At 43.4% G+C, this 8637-nt stretch overlaps 1 long non-coding RNA gene across 1 annotated transcript; it reads left to right on the plus strand.

The window, feature by feature from the left end:
- The first annotated feature begins 1784 nt into the window (after positions 1 to 1784).
- On the plus strand, positions 1785 to 7099 carry LOC142767641 (uncharacterized). Its single transcript, XR_012885062.1, has 2 exons — positions 1785 to 3297; positions 6813 to 7099. It is a non-coding gene; the product is annotated as an uncharacterized LOC142767641 (long non-coding RNA).
- Positions 7100 to 8637: the final 1538 nt, after the last annotated feature.

Here is an 8637-nt window from a genome sequence, read left to right on the forward strand (position 1 = left end):
CAAGAGGTTCTGTTGCGGGCAAGTGTAGACGGAGCGTACTGGTCGAACAGTCTATGAGGGCAGAATGCGCGGACAAGAAGTCGAGGCCTAAGATTACGTCGTGGGGGCATTTATCAAGGACGGTGAAGAGAACAACTGTGTGTCAATCCGCAATGCTCACACGAGCGGAGCACATTCCAACAATAGATGCTATTCCACCATCCGCAACACGGACGAACTGAGTGGTCGCAGGTGTGAGAACCTTCTTGAGCTTGCGGAGAAAATCACTCGTCATCACGGAAATTTGGGTGCCGGTGTCGACAAGAGCAGTGACATGTACGCCGTCTACTTGTTTGTCTATGAGGTTCCGTTTTGTCGGTATCGTCAAAAGAGGATTTTAGGTCAGTCCGAGTGATGCAGGGCCACCTCCGGGGGCTGCAAAGCTTAGTTTTCGGTGGGGGAACCTCGTGGGAAGGCGGCGGAAGATGGTCGGCGGGGCTGTGGAGAAGGAGGCTGGCGACGTTGGGGGGATGGAGAGCGGGAGTAGCGGTGTTCAGAAGCAAGTTCCTGGGCAAAATGGTTGCGGCTGGTCTCATGGCGATAGCCAGGACGTGCATAGAAGGGACGAGAGGACGGTTGTGCAGGAGGACCCCAGCGATTTCTGCAATGGCGAGAAATGTGCCTGATTCTGTGACACGAGAAGCATATCGGCTTGTCATCCTGTGTTCGCCATGCGGACGGATTACGGAACGTTGAGGGAGAGCCGGTCGGGAAGGGACGTGCAGGCATGTATCGGGGCTGGTAGTCGGTGCGGGGAGGCGGTGAGATAGAGTGAATTCCCAAGCTGGCGATTTCCTGCCGGACGATTGCTTGAATGAGAGGCAACGTAATTGGCGGAGAGGGGTCAGGAGACGTTGGTCCCACCTTAGCAGGAGCAGCCGCTTCAAGCTCAGCCTGACGATTCGCGTCAAGTTGTCACAGGTGTCTGGTGGATGATATGTGTCGAGACACGAGGACGTCGCAGTGGTGTTCGGGAGGCGCTGAAACTGATGGAAGATGCGTCTGCTTTTAGCTTGTTGGAACCGGCGGCATTCTTGAATGATCACATCAACTGATGACACATTGTTGAATACCAACAAGTTGAACGCATCGTAGGCGATACCCTCTAGGATATGCGCAACTTTTTCAGGTTCAGACATATTTTCGTCAGCTTGGCGGCATAGTGAAAGGACAGCCTGAATATAACCGATTTAGGGCTCTTTGGAAGATTGTGTGCGAGTCGACAACTGATTTTTCACAGCTTCATGATGACCAGAGATGTTGCCAAAAAGCTCACGGATCTTTGCCTTGAAGCTGTCCCAGCTTGTTATGTCATGCTCGTGGTTATCCAACCAAACACGAGGGGTTCCGTCGAGATAAAAGATGAATTTGCGAGCTTAAGAGTGGGATCCCACCTGTAAGTGGCGCTGACGCGTTCGTAGAGGCGTAGCCACTGGTCGACGTCGGAACCCTTGTTGCCCGAGAACACGCCAGGGTCTTTGAGTGCGGGAAGCGTCACAAAAGTTGTTGCGGGCACTGGGTTGACAGGTCGGGCAGAAGGGGGAGCGACCGGAGAGGATGTAGCCGAGTATTGAGTGGTCATGTTGTAAGCCGCGAGAGAGCGTCTGCTTCGGAGTTCCGTGGCGAGGACAAGGATCGCACAACTCCACCAAATATGTTACGGGAAGGAGACTGACTCACAGGGGTAGTCACCGATGTATTTACAGCCGGTTAGGCGAGCAGCGCTAGCCACACAGATTAGCTCGCGCCAGTGTATCTGCTTTGTCTTCTTCAGCTCCATGCACTGGCACGCAGCAATATTGTATATATGTTGCCATAAATTGAGCGTTCACTCTGACACGAATTGTTATTTGACTTTAGTGTCCCTTTAAATGGAACCTCAAGAGACCATTGAGACCAACAGGAGTTCTGTTCACTGAGAGATCAGTTAGGCTGCAAAATGCAAGTACGAAAGCAATCGTAAGAGAGGCAGCTGTTCTATTTAAGAGATGCATATTTATTGAGAGTATGCTGGTAGTTCTACAGGTGTCATGATGACAGTAGGCCTCGTCACTTTCCTTCTTTAAGTGAGCTGAAGGTAACATTGAGGAGAATGTCAGGCACAGTGGTGTTATGGATTTTTTCTACGTTGAGTCGCAAGCCGTCAGAAATTGTGGAGCTCACTCAGACTCGCCGAAAGTTCCCCGAGCCGAACTCACTCGGACTCACGTTCATGAAACTTTTCTTGAACCGGACTCACTCGGACTCAAGTTCGCCAAAATATTACTCACCTGGACTCGTGGCTCGATCTGAGTCTGAGCGAGTCGACCCACGAGTCTGGAAGTCTAAAATTAGCTTTTTCAGTCATGGCATCAATTTTTTTAACACCAATATCTCACATAATTGGTGCTATTTTTGGTGCCTTTTGATATGGTACCTTCGAATATGAGTCATAAATGGTTGCAAACCAGTGAGGACACTTTTATAAGAGGAGATGACAACATGATATATTTACCAATAACTTCCCCAAAAGAGTTGGTGAAAGGGGAGTACAAGGCATCCTCCAATCTAATTGATGCCTCTTAATAATAAATATTGAAATGGTGTATGAATCGTACTGTTTTGGAATACTTGCAAGTATAAACGTGAATCCAGGTAAGGCTCATAGTAGTGCTGAAGATGAGTGGATAGAACCATAAGTCTGCAAATGTAAATAAGTGGAACTGACTTCCTCAATAAATAAAATATGCCTTGTCCTTTGGGCTCACTTGGACTCAGACTCACCAAAATTTTCCTGTGTCGGACTCAAAAAAAGTTTCTTTAAACAGACCCGTGGCTTGATCAGAGTCTGAGTGTGTCGACTCATGATCGAGTTTACTCACCTGTGGTTGGAGTTTTCGAAGCCCTTTATTTTTATAAAGATAAAAAGCTGAGTTAGTTGGCTAGGACTCTGCATAAAAGGCAATGTGTGCAAATACAAACTCTTTTCTTTTGTCTATTTTCTTGTGTTTGCCTTTGCACACCTTACCTTCTTCTGTGATGAACAGGTACTTATATTTTTACTACCCTACTTCTGGATTTCAATAGTTAAATCGATTTGTCGTAGTGCAAGCACTTGGAATCGCATATAGTTATTTTCCAACCCACTTAAGATTGCTACTACCATGCATTCTAATAGGCTGAAATGCAGCCAAGACTGGCTTGTCATTCAGATAATCCAAATTAGGCTACGATGGTCTTCCAGCGGAGTGTTATACATACTGTACAGTGCCCTTCAAGGTGAGTTTCCAAACTTAGTAAGAATAACAACAAAACCATTTCAATTACTTAGTGTACCTGTGGTACCAGTGCTGGTGTAAAAATTAAGGGTCATGGTGTAATGTTGCTATCTTTTATTCTTGCAAGATGCTGCCATACTTCATAGCTGCTCTTGGTCACTGAATAGATGCAAGAAATACAATGTGGATGGTGCCCGATAAAACAAATTCAATTCGGCCCCTTCTTCTGAACATTCCCCCATTCTACAAAACCAGGCAACAAAGTTGATACATAAGCAATGAATGTGCCAGAAGTACCGTTGTAATTTTTTTCTTTATGTAGGTCAACTTTCTCTGGTATCTGATAAGCCTGATACACGGAGCTGCGTGCATATGTGCATGCTTTCCACAAATGCCATGCCTCTTTGCAATAATAAGATGCACCATTTTTGTTCAGCAGAGGAAAGGGTGGTGTGCATTGGTTGAAAGAACTTTTTTATGCATACTTTTCAATTTTGGTTTTTAGGATGCATGAATGTCCCATGGTACTTAAATTATTAGGTCCTGTGACTTGGGTGCCAAAATGCTTTTACACATTTTGAGAATCAGATCCCCTTTCAGAATCTGTTCTGTTCTGTTCTGTTTTAACTGTTTTGCTGTGGAGAGGTTCAGAATCAAGGGCAAGGCAATACATAGCATATTTGATCCTAACTTTATGGGAATTCTTTTTGAAACTCATCTTAAGCATTGTGGCAATACACTTATTTAATACCTATTTCACATGCTGAGGAAGGAATGGGGGAAAAATAGTATCTCTTGCAATAGGGAGAAAAAAATTTACAGGGCATTTTAAAAAGCGATATTGAAATCTTGGTGATCCAGTATGCTGAACGTTGTGCTTGGAAAGTGGTTTCAGGCGATAATAAAATATCTGGGGTTTTAGGTCCCAGAACCAAGGTATGATTATGAGAGATGCTGTAGTGGAGGGCTCCAAAAATTTTGACCATCTCGTGTTCTTCAACGTGCACTGAAATTTCACAGTACACAGGCTTCTACCATTTCTCCTCCTTCGAAATGCGAACGCTGCGGCCGGGATCGAACCTGTTACTTTTGGGTCAGCAGCAGAGCACCCTTACCACTGCTCCACCGCAGTGGACTGGTTTCAGGCGATGCTCATCCAAGAGACAAAAGGGTCGTTGTGCAATTTTGTGTGACATGATAGTTGGTCTGCCTTATAGCAATTAACTGTCAATGGCAACTATTTGTCCTTCTTGAAAAGATGTTGTAATGATAGGTTTTGTGAAAACAATTAAGCTGAGATGATTTTCGGTGCAGCAAAAGCTCGGGCAAGTTTATGGTGCCCTTCATGGAGCTGAGACTGGAATGATGCGACTAATTCAATAAGATGAAATGTGCCGTGCGGTTGTTTGGTTTACATTATGCCCCCCCGAAATGCAGCTATTACGTCAGGAGTGTAAGGTTCCTGGAGACTTTCTACACAAGAGCAGAATACTGTAGTGTTAATTGACACAGTAGTGAAGCAGTAATTTAATTTCCCCAATAAAACACTACTTTAGAACTTCATCGTTGTTAACTTTACCAGCTGGTCTTTAGAAGTCGAAATGAAGTTTCAAAAGTTCATTTTCAACTTTGTGCCAATACTGCAGCACTTGAAGTCAGTGCGACTTTGCATATAATAAAAGAATATTTCTTTTGTTGGAGTCACACTGTCTCAATAAATTTCCTGAACGTGCTATGATAAGTCTATGGCTGCCTTAGAACACAGTGACTAATTTATGTCTATAATAATAGAGGTCCATCAAAATCTGTTACATCGCAGCGAGTTGGTGCAGAAACTTCAAGGTAGCGTAACCACGCACATTTTCTCACTTGCTAAGTCTCCTCATGACCAAGGTAATACAGCCACAGCCAAGTAGGGGTTTTGCTTTTTAGAAATTGAAAATCTGACTTGATAATAATAGTCTAGAGTTTTTTTCTGGAACAATAGGGTTGTGCTGCTTGCAGACACACTCTTTCCTGCAACCAGCTACATCTAACTGTAGTCTGGTGTAGTGCAAAGAAAAGACATCCACACTAGGCTGAGTAGCACCATTTGCGTCACACCCTTATCCCTTTTAGAAATTTCCTTCTTTTCCATCTTCTGAGACGCCAGTCCAGACACCACACTTTGTTATAGGTGTTTTTTTATTTGTATGGTTGCATCATAGAGAGCGAGGCCCTCCGATATGCCTCAAAGTTATTGACTGATGTTGGAATCGTACATATTTCACTGAAGAAACTTAGTTCCAATGCTTTCAAAACTAATGTTTCATCATACTAGCCAAAGCCATTCCCTTAATGGCAATATTTTATTACTGTACTATAGCCCAGCTCGAGCAAAATGGTTTGTTCAGTGAAAAATGCTTCACCAGCCTTTAATAGCTCCAGTACTGAGAGAGCTGGCGTATAGCATAACCTCGTGCAACCATTTTGAGAATGGCTTCTAATGCGCTTGTGAGATTTCTTTACACAACATCACTCATCGCTTCTTGTAGCTCATCTTGTAGCTTTATAAAACTAACAGGCCTACCAGGAGGATTGGCTTTATGCTAGTTTAAAAAAAAAAAATGCATGAGAAAAGAAAAATCTCAGGGTTCCTTGTGTATTGCTTTGTGTATTGCCGAAGGTGAAAGCTATCTCTCTCTTCTCAGTTTGTGTGTAAGGGAGCAGGGAACATGAGCTGTGGTGTCATATGCTACTGCCGAGCGCAATATTCATTTTCGTTTCTTTAGGTCGTGCACTCTGGTGTTTTCATTTGCTGCCCAAAAGAGGGTGCTACAACAGCATCATGCTGTGTTACGTCAGGTGTCACACCAGAATTTGTGCTGCCATGATCAAGTTGCAAGTTCTTGCAATCTGCGACATCATGGAGACATCATATGTATGATGTCATCACAGGAAATTTTTTGTGTTCTTCATCCACAATGCCACAGTACGTTCGCCACCGCTGGTCAAATTTCCCGACTTATGAGGCATTCAAGGCTTTTGCCTTGATAAATAAAGTAATACTAAACACTATATCTAAAAAAGATATAGCTTGGTGCAAATAAATATATAAATTTTAACCCAAGCAGTGACAAATGAAAGATTCGGATGAAAATGGCCATTTTTCGCTCTTTAAGGCATGGCGAAAAAAAAACATTTTAGGCGTGGGGAGGCACGTGCCCGGTGTGCCACCCCCTGGCTATGCTTCTGGCAACTGATGATAGCCACATACTCGCCCCAACACCTAAAGAACATAAATATGTTGTACGGTGTAGTGTATAGGCTTCTTGATTTTTTTTGCAAGTTATACCAGTAGAATAATTCATTTTTATTGCAACTTGCATAATACTAGCTTCTTTGTTTATATTAGGAGACATGGCGAGTAAAAATATTGCAAAAAATGTTTTCCCTTTTTGTGTTATTTGAAATTTGCATCCTTTTCTGAACCAGAATCAGTCGTTTGTTTGTCTCAGTACAACTTTTTTTCTCTAGAAATGACATATTTCAAAGCTCGAGCGGCAGCCTGCCATGCCCCCATTCTTCAAGCAAAGGATTCCTTGCAGTTCAAGCATCAAACCCATATTAAGAAGTTACAGTTTGCAAGCTGGAGTACATTTGGCACATACTGCGAAAACGAAAGAAAGCTGAGGCATCAAGCTTTCTGTCAAAAAATCTGTATCTGGTCAGGGGCTTCTTAGTGGTGCATCTCTGACACGCACCAAAACTATTATGATTGGGTCATTAAAATAAATAGAGCGAGCTTGGAGGACATGTGAAAAGCTGTCTGATTAATATTTTTACATGACATCAAAGGATACCAAGGCAAGAACATAACACATCATCTTCTGAGTTGGTTCCCAGCTCACCTTGGACAAATCAACGATTCCCCTCCCAATCTCAACAAAGCAGCACACGAGGCGGCGCGAGAACTCTCCAACCGCGCCTCCCCGGGGATGCGTTCTACCGGTGAAGGGGATAACCGGGAAATTCTTACAACATATAACGAGCTCACTAAACATTTCTACCTGTCTAGAAGGATTTTCCCTCCACCTCACAAAAATCTAACCCGGCCCCAAGCACTTACATTAAGGCTTTTGCAAACGCGGATGTACCCTACTTTGAAAATGTTACACATCATGTACCCTGACCTATACCCAAGTAATCTTTGTCCACATTGTGGGGAAATAGCTTCATTAGAACACATGCTCTGGCAGTGCACCAAATTCGCTCATTTATCGCACATCACCTATGCCAGATGGGAGGCGGCAATCCGCAGCTCGTCCTTGGCAGATCAGCTCTGGGCTGTCCACCAAGCCCGCGAGGCGGCTGAGGAGCTTGGCATCTCAGTCCCCACGTGGGAGCTGCCCGCAACACAGTGATCTGTGTTTTGGAGGACCAAATAAAAGTTTATCCAATCCAATCAAAGGATACCAATCAAACCCACAGCCTTTGTTCGAAGGACACCAAAGCTTTGTGTAAATTCAACAAAGCTTAGTTGAATGGTAAATAATTCATTCATTCATAAAGAACAACTCCCAGCATCTGTTATTGAGACTGTTAAGCCAAGTTATCTGAAACTAGTTGATGCAAAATTACTCGCTAAATGCTTCCGTGGGAAAAGTCGAAACCATAGCGAGTCCTGCAAAAAAACATTTTTTGGGGCACCATACACTGTAAATATAGATTCTTGATGCTGTGTTCACTATTAACGATGGCAGTACAGCCCATGTGAATGCACTGAACTATTATGAAATTTTACCAGGGCACTGCTGGGCCTACACACCCTTGAACTGCTTCAACAATACTGTGCCAACATGGCTGCTTAGCAGGCGACAAATGAGGCTCGCCAGGCAAGACGTTGCAACATAAAAAATGATACTGATGATGAGCATCTGGCTGGTGCCAATATAACAAATTTGTCAATTTGCTGCTATCTCATTGTACTTTTCAAATAATACAGATTTGCAACTTTAAATGCGAACATGCTTTTTATGTACTTATATCCCCTTTTCTCAGCAACCTCAGCATCTAGAAATTCTGCCAGTATTTAGATAACGAAATAGGGAATATGCTCAAGCAGAAATATTGTTGTTCAAGGAAGTGCGCTTCAGAAACACGAAATTTAATAGCTACTTTCGAGTGATAATTAGGTACCTTAGGTAAAATAATTCACAAAAAATGAACATTACAATTTTCAGGACTCAATCTGCATCATGAGAAGAGAAATGGCCCATGATCACAATGATAGTAAAATGATAACTGTAGCTCTTATGGTTATAGAGAAGAAAGGTCCACAAACTTCGTCTAAAATACATGG

The sequence above is a fragment of the Rhipicephalus microplus genome, chromosome 7 (assembly GCF_043290135.1).
Source record: "Rhipicephalus microplus isolate Deutch F79 chromosome 7, USDA_Rmic, whole genome shotgun sequence".
Lineage (NCBI taxonomy): Eukaryota > Metazoa > Arthropoda > Arachnida > Ixodida > Ixodidae > Rhipicephalus > Rhipicephalus microplus.